Source organism: Centropristis striata, chromosome 20 (genome assembly GCF_030273125.1).
Source record: "Centropristis striata isolate RG_2023a ecotype Rhode Island chromosome 20, C.striata_1.0, whole genome shotgun sequence".
Taxonomy (NCBI): domain Eukaryota; kingdom Metazoa; phylum Chordata; class Actinopteri; order Perciformes; family Serranidae; genus Centropristis; species Centropristis striata.
This window is the reverse complement of record NC_081536.1, coordinates 16,702,983-16,722,895: the sequence shown is the minus strand read 5'-3', so window position 1 is coordinate 16,722,895 and position 19,913 is coordinate 16,702,983. Positions and strand designations below refer to the sequence as shown.

The window sequence follows — 19,913 nt, the reverse complement described above, 5'->3', positions numbered from 1 at the left end:
AATGTCGTTTGCTAGTGTTGTTTCACTGTGAAGCTTTGATATTACCTGGGTCGGGGGAAAAAAGGAAGTGTTGAGTCACTGAGGACTAAAGCAATCAGGTACAATATTGATACATCAATATGTCTTGTCAATAATGCAACTGATGTCTGTATATTGCACAAAACACTGATGATTTAAACCTCAAACACTGACAATACAATGAATGTTGTAACACTCAAAGGACAAAGATGCTCTATGAAGATGCTGTATTTAAGAGATCATTCATTTTCTTTTTTTACAGCAGGCTTAAGTGTTTCTTCTATGGCAATTAACTTCAGCTGGGCGAGCAATCCGCATGATTCACACACAATGCATTTCGGTTAATTAGATCCGAGCATGACGGTTGGATCTCTTTTTGACTTCAATGTGGAGTGAAACTAAAATAATTCAATTATATGATGAGGTAAATTAGGTAAGTGATTGAGTCGCTGCTGCACACACAGACACACACACAAATCAGTGTACAGCATTTGTAGATGTTTATGCGTATTTATAGAGCAACACTGCCCCCAGCTGAAATGTGGCATGTGCTGCTGCTGCTGCTGCTACATGCTTGAATACATGCTGCAGAGAAAGGGTTACTGACATAAACACGCTATTTAAATGCATATTAATGCAAAAACATGCTGTGAGAAATGATCACTTTAAAAAGTTACGGATGGCTGGAGCTGAGGACTCACAACCAATGATGGTGATGCAGTAAATGGACTGTAAATTTTGCTATTTTGCAACTTTTAAAGAGGCTGAAATTTTTGAGTTACCTGAAATACTGCATCTTATGGAATCACAAAGCAAAGCTGCAATATTTTTCTCAGTTATTGTGTAATATTGGCAAATACTTGTTTTTTAATTACAAAAACAGATACCTTCATTTCATGTATTCTCCTAAATCTTTTACTTTTTTTTGTTCAAGCCAAAGAGATTAGATTTTTTTTTAATTCTCAAAAGAATGTCAATTAAAGTGGTGTTGTTGTATTAATTTAAATAATGGCTTTTATCTTCACTCAAGCTGACAGGGTGATGGTGAAGGATGAGAGTGTACTGGGAGTGGTGTGATTTAAACCAGAGGTAGAACATACCCACAAGTTGAAAACAATACATCATGGTTAATAAGTCTAATATTGATATGGGATGGTGATAACTTGCTATATTTGTTATTTAAGATAAAACCATTTGCAAAACAGACTCATCAAGCTTCAGATCTACATTTTTAATCACAAGAGTAATTACAAAACACAGATGTCATTCATCACAAATATGATGCAGCAGGTTTGAGAAAAATGACAAGAGTGACAACCAGTCTCAGTCTCAGCTAAATAATAACTACATAATGGACAGACAAGTAGCAGTGATAAAGGCCCAAACATTAACAAAAACAGCATTGCCAATACAAATAGACCACAACTCAATTCAGTTTTCAATAGGTAATAAATCAAGCAAGGTTAAAAAAAAAAACAGTTTCAAAGTTCAGTCAACTAAGCAAAAAGTCCGCTTTGTTTTCCCCACAACCGCAAAACACCCGAGTCCCGATCCAGTTCACAACCACAAAAGGAAACGCAAGTCAAAAGTCCGCTTCGGGTTTTCATGTGGATCCACTCAAAACACAATAAATCAGGAAATAAAACGAGAAAAAGCGTCTTCTGTACTTGCAGGTCAGTTACAATAAATAGACCGGGTACTCACGGTACCGACGATTAGATAGTCAGTCAGGTTTGCAGTGTGGTCTGCCAAGACCGGCAATCCCAGAGAAACTCGGATGAAGAAATGTTCACTCCAGAGTTTTGCAACTCCTGCAGAATATCCGACTAGGAAATATAATTCGTAATTCGTAGCACGATCTGATGCCGAGGTCAAGCTTGCCTATCTCTCCATCACAGATTAGCAAATTGGCGGCTTGTTTCAATTTCCGCGTTTGTGACGTTGTGATTGGAGCTCCAAGATTTGACGTCACGCAATTCCTCGAATTCAAAATAACGCCATTTTGGCAGAATAACATTTGCTGAGTGTCTTCCCTTGCTGTATGGTATTTAGCTGTTGTTTTTCTAGAACAATAGTTGACAGGTAAAATGGAAAGCATTTGATTAGATTCCTAAAGGTCCTGGAAGATGGCTAAATTAATTATTGCAGTAAAACGAGCTGGATATAAACACACAACTGGGCAAGAGGCTGCACAAGCAACAGATTTGAATTGTATAGTGACCACTTCATATCAGGTACAGAATACAAGGCTTTCTTATGTTCATTTCTTATTTATTTATTTTACAGACTAACCCCTAAATTCCGCTGAATGCGTAACGGCTGCAGATCCGTCTGTGGAGCCGATACGCATACATTATAATCATTGTGTGAGATTCCATCGACTCCATACCCGCTGCGTAGTGAGTCCGCCGTCGCACGGCCATCCGTCAGCCCTCGCAACACTTGCGCAGAGCTTCTATTTTTGACGGACAACGTAGCAACCCCACTGACACCATGGATCTTGTTGTACTCTGTAGCACCTTGAGATTGCTTTTAACAATGAAAAGTGCTTTACAAATAAAATGTATTATTATTATTATTATTATTATGAGGAGATGTTGATTCTGGAGGTCCAAAATCATACAATTATCTATGACCCGTCACATTCTTTATATAAAGACAACCATAAAAAGGAAGTGGCTTGGAAAACCATTGCAGGAGTAATGGGAGTGGATGGTAAGTTACTATGGTCCAATTAATGTTTTTTGAAAGCAGATGATCTGTTCTTGTACATTAAATGAGACATTATCTAGTTATACATGTAGAAAATCCGGTTATATTACTTGATTACGTGTGAATTTGCGAGATCTCCTGCGTCCTCTGGGTTATATGGTCCCAACACAACCCCATCATTCCTGACCACAACCCATGGCTTTAACTGAGGGCAATTTCATCTTTGAGAATAATTCATCTGTATTAAAAATGTCATTGCACTGTCATGATAACTGCTGTTTAGATATAATTTCATGTATGAGGTAGTACCTTCTGAAATTAATTCAGACAAAAATGAAGAATGAAACTATGTTGTTGTTTTGGATAATCATATGTCTAGCAACAACAAAACATTGACTTAGCCTTTAAAAAAAACAACATGAAGTCAACTGACCCTGCTGCACTGGTCATGTGGAATCATACTCATAGGCTGTATACTAACTGTGCTGTAGAACTTTAAATGCTTTATCACTGACCCAAATATACTATTTTGTTATTTGTGTTCTAGTTCTCCAAGAAATTTGTGCTAGGTCCTGACTTTATCGCAATTTCATTAGTATAGCTCTGTGTTTGTATAGGCCTGTGTATAGTATAATGTCAGCGTTACATTTCCATATGTTTAGTAAAAACTCAAAAATGTACAGAGAAAGCAGAAATTAGAAATTAATTTCCTCGTGACATGACTTCCATTCAGCTTGTTGATTAATCTGCAACACATATTTTCATTAGTTCATTCAGTTTATTTAACTAATTATCACTGTATGAACACGATTTTGATACGTTTTTTAAATTAATTTAACTCAAATCTTACAGACATTAAATTACAATTTTTCAAAATGTTTGTCCTACTACTTGAATTTGGCAACAGTCTATCCCCTCTAATTGAATCACTCCATTAACTCGATTTAGCTTCCACAAGAGGTCAGCAAAAACAGCCCAGTTAAACTAAATGATTTGTTTTCTCTGGAAAAGTCAATAAAGCCACAGAGGAGTATACTGTCGAAGAAGCACATTTGTTTAATGCAAAAGAAAAAAGTATTCCTAGTGATATTCAACTCAGCCCCTGCAGACATAAAATGTATGGCTGCACATTGTGGGAACAGAGGAGCTTTTACACAGATGCCCTTTAACAAAACTGCCCTCAAGTTTTCCTTCAGAGCTCATATTTCAGACTCAGAGTCAAACGTGTAAATGTTACAGATTGCTGTGCACCAGTTTAAAATGTGCTGCAGCTGCAAACATGCATGTAAATTATATATATATATATATATATATATATATATCATTTACATGCATGTTTGCAGCTATATATATATATATATATATATATATATATATATATATATATATATATATATATATATATGAAGAAATGTTTTGTGCAATGCAGCATTTACAACATTACATTCCACATTTCTTTCTTGAATTGCCAACATGTAGTTGTCATGGTCTAAATCTGAAAATATAACCTCTATTTACTTTTTGCTCATCCAATTTACAACTTTTTGTGAGCACATGAAGGCAGCATGACAGTTCCGTTATTACCAGCAGATGGCTCTACTTACATACATGGTCCTAAAGTAGTAAAACCTTTGCCAGGTTTTTCTATATCATTGTAAAGGTCGTCCATGTGATTTTGCGATGAACTGACCTCAAGCACTGTTAAGTACAACGTTTATCTCTTTATATAGTTAAATGATCAGTCTAGTTGCTAGTCAAAATACAGAAACAACAGTCTATTTGTAAAAAGCAATAACCCACAGGTTTGTAACATCATATTGACTTGGAAAAAATACATGGTCAAAGGTCAATGTGAATTCATAATGAAAGCCCCCAGAGGCACATTGCAGCATCTTTTAATGTATTGAACAAACGTCACATGCTAAAATGTCAACCATAAAAACTGACATAAGGCAGTAAGAATAAATCGAGGCTCTTTATGCACAGGCCTGCCCTTTATCGTCAAGTGGTGCAGGAATGTGCGGGATGCTCACTGTCCACCTGATACACTGCTTTGCGCCCGGGGGAGGGTCTCCAGTCTCCACTCTGGCTGCCATAACACGGCTCAGCTCAGGCAGGGAGGCAGGCAGGCAGGCGGGGGGGAAGCGCATCCTCGGAGCCGGAGACATGATCATCAGGGGAACATAAAGGCGTTATTCGTCTCCGGTCAGATGATTCGACAACTGCATGTGTTTAGTGTCATCCTCCAAAGGACATAACACGAGAGGCAGGCGTCGGGTCCGTGCAGGAAAGACACAAGCCGACATCATCAGCCGCTGCGCCGTGTGAGGCGAGGTCATCGCAGAGTATCACGGTAAGAGAGGGCAAAAAAAACAGCACCAAAAAAAACAGCCGAGCTACTTTTCCATCTGCGTATTTATGCATAAACAACGACTGTTTTCTGTCGCTTATTTATTGAGCGTTGTTTTTGAAACCTCTCCACGGTGCTCAGCATAGCTTGTCGTTTTAGCCTCCATGCATCTCTCTTCTAATTACACCACACCGCATTACGCTATAATGCTTTAGCAACAGCAAATCTCCAGAGAGGCAAACAGCATGCAGGCCACAGGGATTGGAGATGATATTTCTATTCGGTCTGCCATTCCTGCACACAGACAACAACGTGGGCTATAGTAAATATGGGTTAGTAGAGCAAATCCACACGCCCTGCGACCACCAGCATGCACCATGTGATGATTTTCTCTTCTACCAATAACTGTTTCAATATTATTCGTGGAGTCATCTGAGAAATTGTTGATTTCATATCGAAATTGCAAGCACAATTTATGGAAAAGGAGCGCAGTGGATATGCAGCATCCTCACTGGTCTAGACAGAAAACGCAAGGGGGACAGACAGGCCTGTGCTGCATATTCAACAGTCACACTGGATGCTGTAGCTTCAAAATATGGATTGTTTTCTAATTATTTAGAGAGAGAAAACATGTCATTATGTCATCATGCAAGATCCTATTCAGGTCAAATGTTTGGTTTCAAAAAGGAAATACTCGTCCTTTCCACACTTTCTCTAAGTCTTCCATATTTGTAATGACAATGACTGACCCATTAATAAATGGAACACGCAAGTAATATACTTTAATTTTAATATCTGTAATTGACTCTAATATTAGTATGATAATTACAGAGATGTCATAATTGTTGCAGTATGGGAAACTGGTGGAGATGCCATGTGTTCACACATGAATTATAAATGCCCCTCATTCAGCATAACCTCATTCACAATAACGTCACCTTCCGTTCCATCCCTGATTAAATGGCCTAAAAAAGCTGATGTTAATTTTAGAATTACCTCAGATTCCTCATCTGTGGTCTGAATATTGGGCTACATCGCCCACATCTCTGTCACCTGGGGGATACATGAGCTATAGTTAGACATATGCTAATTTAAAGATTAATTTCTTGATGATGACTTTTCAATATCCTAAGGTGAGAATGATGCTGATGTGTTAAATATGTCCAAACTGGCCTGTTTTTACCTGGTTTAGCATGGCTGTGAGTATGAATGGATGGGCAGTTTGTTTGAACTTTGACACATGAAAGCAGGGCATCGATATGGCAACAGCCTGTGTAGAAAGACATGAGTCAATGTTGAGTCAACATGATACACTTCTCTTGCTCAAAACGACATCCATCTGCTCGAGGGATAATTCAGTGGTTGCCATAGATGCTCTATCACATGACGGCCATAAAACCTAATTCAGTGCTTCACTGGTGTCATCGGGTATGAGATTAGTGTTGAACACCTGGGCTGAAAGAAGAATGGATAAGGAGTAATGGGGGCAGATAAAGGTGTGGAGGTGCAAGATAACCAACAAGTAAAATCAGTGTGTGAGTGATTGCTTTTAAAATTGAGCCTGAAGACGTTTTATGTGTAGCTCAGAGTGAACTGCTGCAGTGTCTTGCAGGTAGTTCAGATTTATTAAAGTGGTGTTGTATGAGGTACTTATCCACAGTCATTGTATTACCTCCAGTAGATGGCGGTTGGCATCCCCCCAATTTGGAGAAGGAGGCTGGATGCCCATCACAGAAGCAAAGCAATGTACTGCTGACAACCGGGGACAGCTGCAAAATGTATTTTAGCCACCAGACTTCATTGACAAAAACTGTTATTTTACATTGCAGAACACAGGCGTTGCTGGTCTTCTGCTACCTCAAATGGTTAGTTTGTTTGTATTAGTTAGTTCTGTGTTCTGTGAGGTAAGTTACTATTTTTGCCAATCGAGTCTGGTGGATTTGACAAGAGGGTCCCTACATAAAGTTCTGCTGTCTGGCAGCAAGGTAAAGCAATTAACGTCTTCTAAAAATATCGTACACTTAATACTTTTTGGTGGGCATTTGTTTTGTTGTTTGTTTTCTGCAGGCCCCATCCTCAGCAGTACATTGCATAGCTTCCTTGTTGGTAAATCCACCTGCTTCTCCAAACTGGGGGTGTGCCAACCACCATCTACTGTAGGTAAAACACTGACTATAGATAAGCACCTCATACAACCACACTTCAATAAATCTGAACTATCCCTTCAAAACAACCAGTCATAGGATACACTTTTCTATCCTTGAGTTCAAAAGTTTTGTGACACCTCACTCTATTGACAGTCAGTTCTGAGTACACTCGAAGTTTCTTATTTTGTTTTATTTGACAGATTAAGTTGTTTTGGAGAGTTTATGCTTCATGCTGAATTATGTAAGCCAAAGAGGATTTGCACAGTGTGGGAAAGCAGATCTGTTCGCCAAAAGTGATTTCTATTTTAACATTTTATGATCTTGATTACCCTCCTTCATCGTGGCTGGCACACCCAGGTGTGTGGGCTAAACAGAGGTTAATTTAGCCATATAAATTTTCCATTAGGTAATTATCCTTCATAATCTGCTGATCTGAACTGTCTGACTTTTGTCACTACTGCCTCCTCTGCCTGCTGTCTGTCGCCATTTCTGCTGATAGCCATTGGAATAAGATGTGTGGTCTTGTAGATAAGGGTAATGCCTGATTCTGTGGACTGTCTGCATGTGTGCACTTAACAATCTGAGATAAGGGAGATTTAAATGATTCTGCAGTCTTGATTATAATAAATTGTGTTGTATGAATATGACTTGTTACTCATAATACAGCTGGATGTAGGCCAGAGATGATCTGCTCTGTTTCTATCTTCAGACACTACATCCATACATAATTTCAAAGACCAGCCCACCACGCAATCACAACCCAATTTCCCAATTTTGTTGCTTGTATATAACCTCTGACTTCAGTCTGGCTCTCTGTTTGAAGCTTAGCTGCTTGCTGCTGTTAGCTGCTTCATAAGTTAACCATGACTTGTGGTGTAGCTTGCTGTGAGAAGAGGAAGTGCTTGTGTTGTCACTCTGTCTGATAGAGAGAAGAAAGTGACTGTTCGTTTTCATGAAAGTACTACTGCACTAAAACACAAAAAGTTGTTTCATTAGGTATGAAGGATTCAGTGAGGGCAGCTGCAAAGACTGAAGCCTCACAAAAGTATAAAATTATAGACCTAACAATGGATTTTGTCATATATTTAAGTAATTAATAGTCGTTTCACAGTGCTTCAAGCTTTCAATCCACTTATACTGGACTCTGGTGGAAGGAACAAACTTGTTACCCTTGGTTGAGCCGCAGTAGAAGAGCAGATGAGTTGTGAAGCTGTAATTGCAATGATTATTATCTCGTGTCCCTGGCTTCACCTATACTGTGCCCCAGAAGTGTCATTTTCAGAGTCCTCAAACTTGAGGCTGGAGATTACTCTCCTCATCCTCCGATATGAAGGCATAAAAATAATATTCCTCAGCTATTTCCCTCGGCAATAGCCACTTATTTCAGAGTGTGGGTGTTCGAGGCTCAGGCGCTGACATGCTCAGTAGAGCAGTCACTTAAGACCTCATGTGAGTAGGAAGTCATATGTGGCATATCTTTGCATGAACAGGGAATGAGGACAATTGTCTTATATTGTAGAAAGAAGCATTTTGTCTTCTCATCCCTGCATGCCTTCAGCAGACAACACCACAGATGGAACTGCAAAAGGAATTATTAGTTGTCAACTGTGGAATTAATTACAAACTAGTTTAATAATTGATTGATAAATGGTTTGAGTTATTTTCTGAGATTTTTATGAGTCTGATTCCAGCTTCTTAAATTTTACTATTTTCTGTCTTTATGGCAGTGAACTGAATATCTCTGAGTTTGAGTTTGACGATACTTTGGGAAACAAGGATTAACATTTTTCAACATTTTAGACATTTTAGAGACAAAGCAAGTAATAATTTGCAGCAGCCCCAATCACAGATACTAACCCCAATCTGAACTTTTGCACAAGTGTGAAATCAAATTTTCCAACCCGACTGTCAAAACACAGCCTGATGCTGAGCATCTTGAATGAGGGTTACGGCTTGCATCTGTGCTCTCTGAAGACCTACACTAGTTTGCCCCATTATATATGAAACCATGGATTCATCATCTCAGGAAACCATGTGCCCCTCTGGGGTGGAAGCCATCAATATTGGATCTATGTGTCAGGAAGTCGGCATGTGAATAGCATGAAAAGCTAGATTCATTCACACTTAAGTGTGGTGCACGGATAGCACCCTATGCATGGATTTCAAATATTTTGGCTGTGTAAATCATAATTAAGATAATTAATTGAAAAGGCAACAATTGTGATATTTTATTCTTTACTATGTGACCGAAAGAAAGAACTTTACGTCACAACTGAGCTTAGCTACAGTACTTACTGTTGCCTGTTTTGGTATGAATTAATGATTGATGCTGGGTGATGACTGCACTCCCATAAAACTTTAATGGCCTGCATGTTTCCCCTCTTAGTCAATGGGCAGAGTGGCACAGAAAGGAAGCGCTTGTGCCTGCAGTAATCGTATGCCGTGAGCATGTCTCCCTCTTCTTTGGACTGAGCGTGCAGGGCTGAGAGGAGAACAATTCTCTGTGTGAAAAGATTAAGATGGCTTCATAAACGTCTCCCAAATGACTTTTACGCAAGTGAAACACACTATGAATAATTTAGCATATTATATACATTTTTTATACCTATTATCATTTAGCCCAGGCTTTTTAACATTAATAATAATATATTACCATTGCAAAAAGCCTAGCCTATTTCCTCGAAGCGGATTATTACTACATATTACCTGTTTTATCTATTATTAACATCAACTGCTTGGTAACTAAACTTTTCTTAAACTAGCAGGCAGTTCAACCTGGGAGCAGAAAAGTGCTCAGATCTGGAGAACAGCGGCATTTCTGCTTGGTTAGTCTGTGATTCATTTTTGATTGACAGATTCAGTAATAAGATTTACGTTTGTGGGTCAGGTCAAAGGTCACATTAGCTGTGCAGTGAGAGCTTTTCCCTAGTATATGTTTTTAGCTAGTTCCACATATAGAATAGATACACCAGAGATTAACTTATTGCTCTGATGTTTGAATGAGAGAAATTGGAGCCTTGAACATGCACTTCCATGTTTGAGATACATTATCTTGAAGGAAAACTACTAAACCAATGCAGTGACACGCAGCCTCAGAAATAAGATGTATAATGTTTTCTGTGTTTCAGGAGGAGTTGTAGCAAGTCTGGGAAAATTACTGAAATGACATCACTTAAGTCATTTCTGCTTGGGTGTGGAGTTTGAAAATCATGGGTGTTAACCAGACAGGAAGTTTCTATGAAAGATGCTATTCAGTTACGTTATTGTAGGTGTATAATCCAGTGTTTTTGGACCTTCAACCACACTAGGGACCTCAGGATAGCAGCTGCATCAATTTGGACCTTTCTGTTTATATACTAAGTGAATATGATCTGATGGGCAAGAGCAGTGAACATACTGCCTAAAATATTTTGGCTGGTTTTAGTGTTGCTAATCACCACTGAATGACTGCAGGCTTGAATGTCCCATTTAAAGGCACAGATTAAATTGAGATTTTCTTGAGAACATATTTTTCTAATTTAAGGACCAAAATCACGGCACACAATTAGATAATATGGCTAAATTATACATATATTTTCTTATCCTTGGAGACTAGTGATTATTCATATCTTTTTTCACAGTGCTACATTAAAACACCATAATTAAGACAAAAATGTGTCATTGACATTTTGAGAAGTTCAGCTGTGCTCGATTATTTCTCAAACAGACTCACAAATAGACTGTAATGAAGCTATGAATGTACTATTTTAAATTATACCAAACAGTTGAGGAAAACATTGATGAATCAAACCTAAAGGAGATATGCACCAGTGTTAAGAGTCCATTAGTGTTGGGTGGGTGAATTCATGAGTCTATATAGGTATGGTATAGGTCATTTCATATCTAGATAATGATATATATCAATTTAATAATCTATATGAAATATCCACATGGTAAAAAAATATTTTTGTATACTCATATTAATGTTCTATGGTTGTTCCAACTTCACTCCCATGTGCAAGAATAAAAATGCCTTGTCCAAAATTAAATTTTTATATATTTTGACCATTTGTATCGCCATATTGCAGAGCCATTATCACATCAAAATATTGGCAGTAGACGTACTTTTTCAAAAGTGTTTACTAGATTTTGTCACGTTGAGTGATATTGAAATCATGTCTGGCCAACGAGCCGTTCTGGTGTTTCTGTCACATCTCACAGCCTGGCTTTTGTTAGTAACAATGGAGAGAACCTGAAACTTGTTTCATGCAATCCCCCTAGATTTATGGAAGTGTAAGAACACATTATTAAAGCCTATTTTATTTGCAATCTTTTGACCAGGTTTACAGGCTTCAGGTTAAAGTTGGTGCTTTTAATGGACAATGTGTTTATGTTTTAATGCCAAGTGACATTGCAACATTTGGAAAAGTTGAGCACAGTACCAATAGTACAGGGGGAAAAGAGGTGTTTTCCATACCTTGTTCATTCATTCTCCTCATCTCGGCTCAGACTGAGTGGGCCCGTCCAGCTGGGTTTAGTGACTAATTCACCTCTTCTCCTCTGCTTTCTGCTCAGCTGCGTCACAGCGGCCAAGTGTTAACAATATGGCTTTGTGTCTCACACCTGTGGGCAGTGGGACTCTGGGAGAGTGGGAGTGAGGGGCAAGAGGGGCAAGTCTTCGTTCCCAGACTCAAGCAAGGCGATAGAATAACATCACAGTCAAGTCTTTGTGTAGAATAATTAAATCCAACATACTTTATGCAATGCTTTTTTGTACAGTGTGTGCTGTGTGTAGTGGTTCGCTTTAATTGGTCTACATTGTTTGTGAACACCATTCTACTGTTTACTCTTTTTAGATTTGAAGGTGATGTTTACAATTATAATGTTGGTGAATGTGTGCTACAAACAGTCTGTGTCTGGGAAGACTTATTTGGATGAGATTTAGTGTTGCATGGTTGGAGATAAATAGCTTGTTAATGTTTTTCGCCTTGCAACAGTGGGTTGTGCAAGCTGCACCAGAGGTTTTTGTAGTAAACAGGACATAAACACTGGGCATGTACTGTACAAATGGTTGTACATCCACACCCAGTTGATTAAATTAAGTGCAGAGTCATTCTCTCACACATACTGTGCACAGATGCAAACTCCCACTCATTCCACTTCTCTTTTGTTGTGTGTTCGTGCATTTCAAGGGTATTTTTTTTTCAGCCTCAAACAGTGAGTCACGAAAAATCTGCCTCTCCTACAGCTAAACAATTAAATATGTGGCTTTAGCTTTTGGGGTTTGGTTGAACTAAATATTGTCTTTTCCGTTTTCTTTCAGGTTCTGATGATCCCCTGTGCCTTGATCCCAATCTAAAGCTCTCAAAACGACCTCAGGTCCCGTCACCGACCTCAGCCCTTGCTTCATCAAGCACTGTTACTGATATCTCAGAGAGGATGTGAGTAGGAGAAGGACTGAGGGCAGGAAACCTCAATAAGTCCAATCAAGAAAGGAAGTGGGATCGCATGGCTGCTATGGACTGACGGGTCAACTGATACCGGATCACACCGGCTCTGCTTGGAAGTGTAAGTCTTTTATTAACCCATCTGACCATAGAGCAGGTCAATTCTGTTTCAGGGAATCAATGGAAATTCAATCCATTAATGGGAAATAATCTAATAATTACAGTGTCTCCTTTCTAGATTGATTCTTTTGACTTTAAATATGCAACAGACAGTGACCGGAGACATGTGAAGAGGATTGAGAAGATGAGATAAAGATACAGTAGCATTCCCAGTGTCTGTTTTTGATGGGAAATGTTGCAATATGATGCTTTTGTGATATATTTTGAAAGGCAGTCACGTTGCAAAGCCTCCACATGAAATACATTTGAAGATATAGCAGCGACTTACCACACTGTACAGCTTCATCCTTTTTTTGCCGCTGCCTCTGTGTACTAAGGATGTCTTCCACTATGTCTGTTATCTCTGAACCCAGAATCTAGACATTTATCTCCTCCAGCTCCAACTCCTCTCCCCTCTCTCCTCCTCTCATCTCCGCTCTCATCTTCTCTCTCCTCTCCACTGCCACACTTTACTGACATGTGTTTGTGTGCTCTCGTCCCATCCTTTTCCTTGGCACTTGACAATGGAAGTGGTGGCTGTTTCTGGTATTCTTTTTTTTCTCTGCCTTTGTTCCTCCTCTCCCTGGAAACAAAAGAAAAATCTTTTATCTTTTTTGTGTACAAGACATGCCATCTATTCTGTGCCAAGCACAGAATGTGGATCTGTCTTTGAGGCTGTATTGATTTGGGAAGAAACTGAGACATGATTGGATACAGCTATCTATTTGATATATTTTGCTGTTGTTTGAGATACCCCTGTGAACAGAACATTCTTTACCTTTATTATCACGCAAACTACTATCCTGCCGTAGAAATGCTATCCATATTTTAAAGTGCTCTTTATGTCTCACTAGAAATTTGTAGTCATGCAAACTTGTATTGCTGTTGTTACAGATGAGAAATCATCGTTCAATAAGCATTATATCTGGCAAATGTCCACGAATGTCCTCTACACAGTGTCACTGATGGAGCATGTTGAATAATTTAGAAATCATGCATTTTTCAAGTCAATAGGAATTTCAATAGCTGTATGCTTTCAGCAGGGTCAGGTCAGAGAGAGCCAGTATCTGTTTACATATCTCGCATCATATCCCAGTACCTACAGTACTGTGGTGAATGCCAATTACGAAAGTAACTAGTATTACTATCATTGCATCCTTTCAGACTGGCAATATAAGTCATCTGTGCAAGCAAGTTATTATTACCCATATTTGTGCTTGTTATTAGAGGGCGACCTCTAGTGGCTGCAGTAGTTATGACAGCAGTAGAGGAGAAGATCAGGTGATGTAGCCTTAAGTGCGACAAAGTCCGCAGAGGGAGGAGGCCAAGGTAGACGGATGGGTCAAACTGGGACTTTAACCCAAGTCAGCGTTGAGAAGTTTTACATTTGTTGACACGACATGGTTGCATGATGTTGTTACATTACTCGACGTTTCACAACATAAAGTTGTCACATGCTTATTTTAACCCAAACCATGATTATTACGGAATCTAACAAAGTAGTTCTGTTTCACAAGTTAATCAGGTGTGTTTAAAAGTGGGTCAGTTGAACCATTACACAGCATTGAATAGAATATTCATATATACTGTCATATATGTCATTGTTTATGTATGAGGATGTGTTGCATTAAGGGTTTGTCTGTTGGTGGATCCATCATTTTGGTCCAGACTGATTTATTGCAACAAACATTGAATGGATTGCCATACAATTTGTTACAGATATACAGAGGATGAATCCTTTGACTTTTCGACAAGGGTGGCATTTATCTTTTGAGAGAAATATCTTAACAACTTTTTGATGAATTGCCATGAAATTTGTTAGTCATTAATGTCTCCCCCAGGATGAATTATAATATCTTTGATGACCCCTGACTTTTTTTTATAATCAAGCTCCATCATCAGGTCAACATATTAATTTTTCCAGTACTTAAAAAATAATGACAGTCCTATCAATCTCACCTGCATATGCTAAGCACTGATCAGATTTTCTTTTAGAGCTGCAACAATTAGTCAACCGACAGAAAAATGATCACCAACCATTATAACAATTAAATAATCATAAAAATATTTTTCATGTGAAAATGCTTTTTTTCAGCCTCTCAAATATGGACGTGCCATGCTTTCCAATGTTTTATAGCATATTAAAGTGAATATTTGGGGTTTTGGACTGGACAAGATATCGTAGAAAATGGAAATTATTTGCACCGTTCTGACACTTTTCGAAAAATGATTAATCTTTTAATCTAGAAAAAATGCCTAGATTGCAGTTTAATGAATAATGACAACATTATGTAATTTAAGCCACATTCACATCAGATGACATAGAAATCTCTGTTGGCTTTGTTTATGGCTGGAAGTGTTTTTTTATATCCTTCATGACTGTACAATATAAAATCCATTTTGATAGACAAAAGACTGATTTAGTGCTGGTGCCATTTAATAGTGCCAAGTACTAATGTAAAACATGCATGATTGGCAGCGTTTCCACTTTCCCTGAAATATGTTTTTCTCTAATTTGCAGATTTTAAGACTACCCTTTTAAAATGACCATACAAATCACCAGCTGGTTCCCATTGGCACCTCATTGCAGCACCTCAGTGAGCGTGTGAACATTGCATTTTCCACGTTTCATACATATGCTTGTAGGAAAAAAGATGTAAAGAAGGATTGCTGAGCAAGCGACTCATTGATATTCCTGGCTGTGAAGCTGAAATAGATTGGCCACAAATACATGGCTGCAATTTATTGTGTTGTATCAAACCAGTGCACTTTGACAGATCATATACTAAAGGGACATGAAGTGGAAACACCGTGGCAGAGAGGAGGGAGAACAAAGACCAGGATACACACACCAAACCATATAAATCTATGATAGTACATTTATTAATGTGCCATAGAATGTGTGACTATTTCAGCTGCAATCTAGATACAGTAATGGATGCTGCTTCATTCTGAAATTTAAGAGTTAAGTGTAGATCCTGAGTAGTCAAGGTCATAAAAGCATCATCTTAATGATTATGAGCAGCAACCTCCATCCAGAGTATTATACTGTGGCAACAGCACATTAAATAGATCCATTGAGCAGTCAAAAAAATCAGCATGTGATCTTATAAATGATAAGCAAGTCAAAAAAGATAGAACTTGACACAAATCACCTTGAAGTTACTGTGGATCTATTCACATTTATAAGAAAAGCAAGAGCTCTAAAACTGATTTAAAACGACTGAATACTTAACATTGTTCAAGACATTTTATTTTTCATGGTATGCATTTAAAAATGCAAAGCTTGCACTATGCTGCATATATCTTACACATGCACATCATCAATCGTTAACAGTGAAGTGTGCACATGATTCATGAAGTGTTTAACCAAGGTCGGGAGGTTATATGATTATGCAGAATTCTGCATAAATTTTAGCAGAAACACATTTTCGCAGCCCTAGGACATGTTTGCATAGTTTGAAGGAACTTATTTTTCAGGTTATTGCAGAGTAAAAATCTGTCTTCTGGTCACATCTGCAAGGTTAAATCAGTTAGTCATTTTAAAAACAGCATGGGGAAAAATCTCTCACCTGGGTTTGTCATATTTTGTGGTTGGAAATGGATAATACATTACCTCTCCCTGCACAGTTTGGTTTGAATTAATGATAAACATGAGTGAACAGGTTGCAGGTCTGGCAGAAAGGAAAAGACACATTTCTGTGGTTGGTGTTTCTATTTCTGATGTCTGTTTTCTGTGAGCTTCGTTTTAGGTTTGAGAGCCAAGGTGAGGGAGATGTTGAAGTGAAGCAGAACAGATTCGTTTTAGGGTGCTATGAGCCTTGGAATTTGAGACGTGCAGTATTACTTTTTTTTTTTTCTCTCGCTTAGGGTTATTTAAGTTCATCTTGTCTCTGTTCACAAACACAAAAGCAGATCGATGTTTAATAATGCATATTTGTGCTCAAAGTATTAACATTACCCTCAAGGTTCCACCGGCATGTGATGCATTCTGCATGTTAGCATTGCATCATGCATGGATGGGATGATTTGCTTCTGCACTCCCAACTCCGGTGATGCATTATAATTTAATTCCCTGCGAACATTTATGTCGAGCAGGTGTGGGAGGTTGAAGTTACCACCCTGTTGTTAGTATTTCATTAAACAGACAGAAAAGCAGCTGAAAAGGATGATGAAATAGCTGGTGGGCATGGCAAGGCCAATTATACCGAAGCATTATCTTCCTTGTTCAAAATGGGTCTCTCCAGCAAGTCTCCTTTCATATGAGGGTCAGATGATGTCATATGCTAATTAAGATATATAAATAGAGTACAGGAAGTGGCATGAGCCATAATGAATAAAGTGTCACACTGAGTCATGGCAAGTATTATGAAGAAAAATGCAGATTTTTTTAAACATGATGCATGACCCAAAGTATCGCAGACATTAGAGACAATTAGTCTCTTAGTCAATTTCTGACCATTAAAAATAAAATAGTGCAATAAGAATACAAGACACCATTTCTAAATGACCCCAAGACTTGTTTTCTGCATTGTATGTTCTGTAAAAAAGTTTTTATTATACCCTATACACTACCCCATTAAGTTTGGGGTCACTTAGAAATGTCCTTATTTTTGAAAGAAAAGCACTATTTTTTTAAATTAGTCTAGACATTTTTAATGTGATAAATGACTATTAAAGCTGGAAACGGCTGATTTTATATTCTCAGCAACCATCACCCATGTGTTCCAGTGGCACATTGTGTTAATCCACCTTTATGGTGTTGAAAGGCTCATTTATCATTAAAACACCTGTGCATTATGTTAGCACAGCTGGAAACTGTTTTGTGCTGATTTGAGAAGCAATAAAATGATCCTTCCTCAGGCTAGTTGAGAATCTAAAGGTAGAGTTGGAGATTTGTAGCCTACAGGTTTTGTAACTCATTTCATGAATAAATCAGTCCGTTCTCATTGAAAACAACACAGACATTCTCTTGGTGACCCCAAGCGCTAGTGTATATAATGTCAGGCTCTATAATTTTCAGAAAGCATATACTATGAGAGTGATAGATATCGATATGTCTGTCATAGGCCTATATGGGCTGACCTATAAACTGGTCAGGCTCTAGTGTGTGTTCGTTCCTCTGCTCAGCCTACTCTCCAGTTGTCAGTCAGTTCCCTCTGTTGACCAAAGGGGTCACACTGCATTCAATACTGTATCATCACATACAAATCAATTCTACTATATTTTCATTTTTCCAGGAAAATATTCTCCCAAGATCTGAGTTATCATTTTTTCATAATGGAGTCACTTAAAGTGACAGTGCATTTGACATCTTTTTACATTCTCCCTCTGCTCTGTCATTTCCTGGCTGTACTCTGTATGTACTGTAGCTGCCAGGAAATGACAGATATGCGGTGACCTGTGCAGTGACCCAAACGCACAGCAGGCCCTGCAGCATAGAGCTGTAAGATGGGTCTGTGTGACTGAATGTGACTTGCCCAGTGGGGTAGAGTGGGGAACAGGTGCCGACACTGTCAGCTTGTTAACACTGGGGAGAGAATTGGCTCTTCCAACAGAGTGCGGCACATATGCAACACATAGCCTTTGGCTGTGGGACGTATGTGCAGGCATGCACACATGTGAAGTGAGAAAAAGGCAGTGTGCGCGTTTGTGTGTGTTTTGCACACACAGTTATTATTCTAGTATATTATATGGGTGTAAGGGGAATTTGAGTTGTTTGTCCAATGATTATTAGTGTAAAAAATAGACATCTGACTGCACCGTGGACATTAAATAAAAGGACTTTTGTGCAGCTGGTGCCACCCTGATTACACCGTGTGCAAATGTGCGTGTGCATGCATGTCAGCAGCCGGGGTGTTGTGCCGTGTATTACTGCAGAGAGAGACTGTATAATGTGGCAAACACAGAGCCCCTAATTTGTTGTCCAATAATACTTTATAAGTTTCAACATAAATTTTGTTTTGAGCACATTGTTAGCGCGTTATTATGTGGCTCCGTTTTCTAAAAAAGCTTTGGGAGATATAGTTATACCAAGCCCCCTAGGGTTATGTGCAAGAAACTCTCTCAAACATCACAAATTAGGCCCCTAGATGACCCATTTCTAGAAGAACTAAATTGACACAATGAATTATTCCATCCAGTCTTGTGGCCTCTATAACGAGAAGGGGACTTGGAACAGAGGATAAATTAGGACACTCAATTCCTGCTTCTCTCATTTATTCCATCAAAGCCATTTAGCCAGATTTGCCCCGTTCGCCCAATTTATTGTGATTTCTAGCCCTCTCATTGGAAGATGGGAGTAGAAAAGAGGAAAATTTATGTGAGTTTGGAGAAATTGGCTGCTACATTTTAGAGATAATAAGACACAGGGATAATGTGTCAGAATTAATTTAATTCTGGTGTAGTTGTGAGGAACTTGACATATCCCTTTCCTTTTGGAAAGACACTTGCGGAGCTCTGCCCCAAATAAATCACGAATAGCTTCCAGCAATAAAGTAAAAGGGAAAAGTGAGAATGTGGCTTAGAATAAAATGATGGTTCAGTGTAGAGGGCGGGAAAGAGAGGGGAGGTGTGATGGAGGGAGGGAGAAAAAGGAAGATGCCGCAGTAAAGGAGAAGTATAACCATATACGTATGTTCATTTTTACACTCAGTTAAAGTCTGTTTTTTTAACAATATCGCTATTCCTCTGAGGGGGGGAAAAAATCACACTTACAGTATGTCCACTGTGTTTAAAAACAGCTCCACTGAGGAACAATGTCTTATTGTCAGCGTGCAGGATGCTTTGCCAGGCTGCACGGTGCTATACATCAAAGACAACGCAGCAAAATGAGATGGCTTCTAACAAATACTACGTTGAGCTCAACTCAAGTGTCAAATCCGCAGAGTCCACGGGGGATACAGTTACTGTCACCTGAGGGTTAAAGCCTCCTCTCTGGTTTGATGTCTGAATATTAGGTTATTTGATATGCTGCTGCTCTTTCAAGTCAGCCTGGCAGGACAAGACTGCAAGCAGATTTCCCACAAGGACTTTAACTGCTCTGCAGAGAGACAGACATCACTCTCAAGCCTCATCAAAGCTGAGCTCTCCTTTCTGCCC

The 19,913-nt window shown here is 38.7% G+C and overlaps 2 protein-coding genes across 2 annotated transcripts in view; one reads left to right on the top strand and one right to left on the bottom strand.

Annotated features, from left to right (window-relative positions):
* Positions 1-2,001, bottom strand: part of insyn2ab (inhibitory synaptic factor 2Ab) — a 96,071-nt gene extending 94,070 nt beyond the window's left edge. Inside the window, exon 1 of the mRNA XM_059358785.1 lies at positions 1,723-2,001. The gene's annotated coding sequence lies outside the window, so the exon portion shown is untranslated. The remainder of the gene's footprint in view (positions 1-1,722) is intronic.
* A 2,960-nt stretch (positions 2,002-4,961) lies between these two features.
* Positions 4,962-19,913, top strand: part of LOC131993483 (receptor-type tyrosine-protein phosphatase epsilon-like) — a 28,585-nt gene continuing 13,633 nt past the window's right edge. Inside the window, exons 1-2 of the mRNA XM_059359416.1 lie at positions 4,962-5,083; positions 12,530-12,774. The gene's annotated coding sequence lies outside the window, so the exon portion shown is untranslated. The remainder of the gene's footprint in view (positions 5,084-12,529; positions 12,775-19,913) is intronic.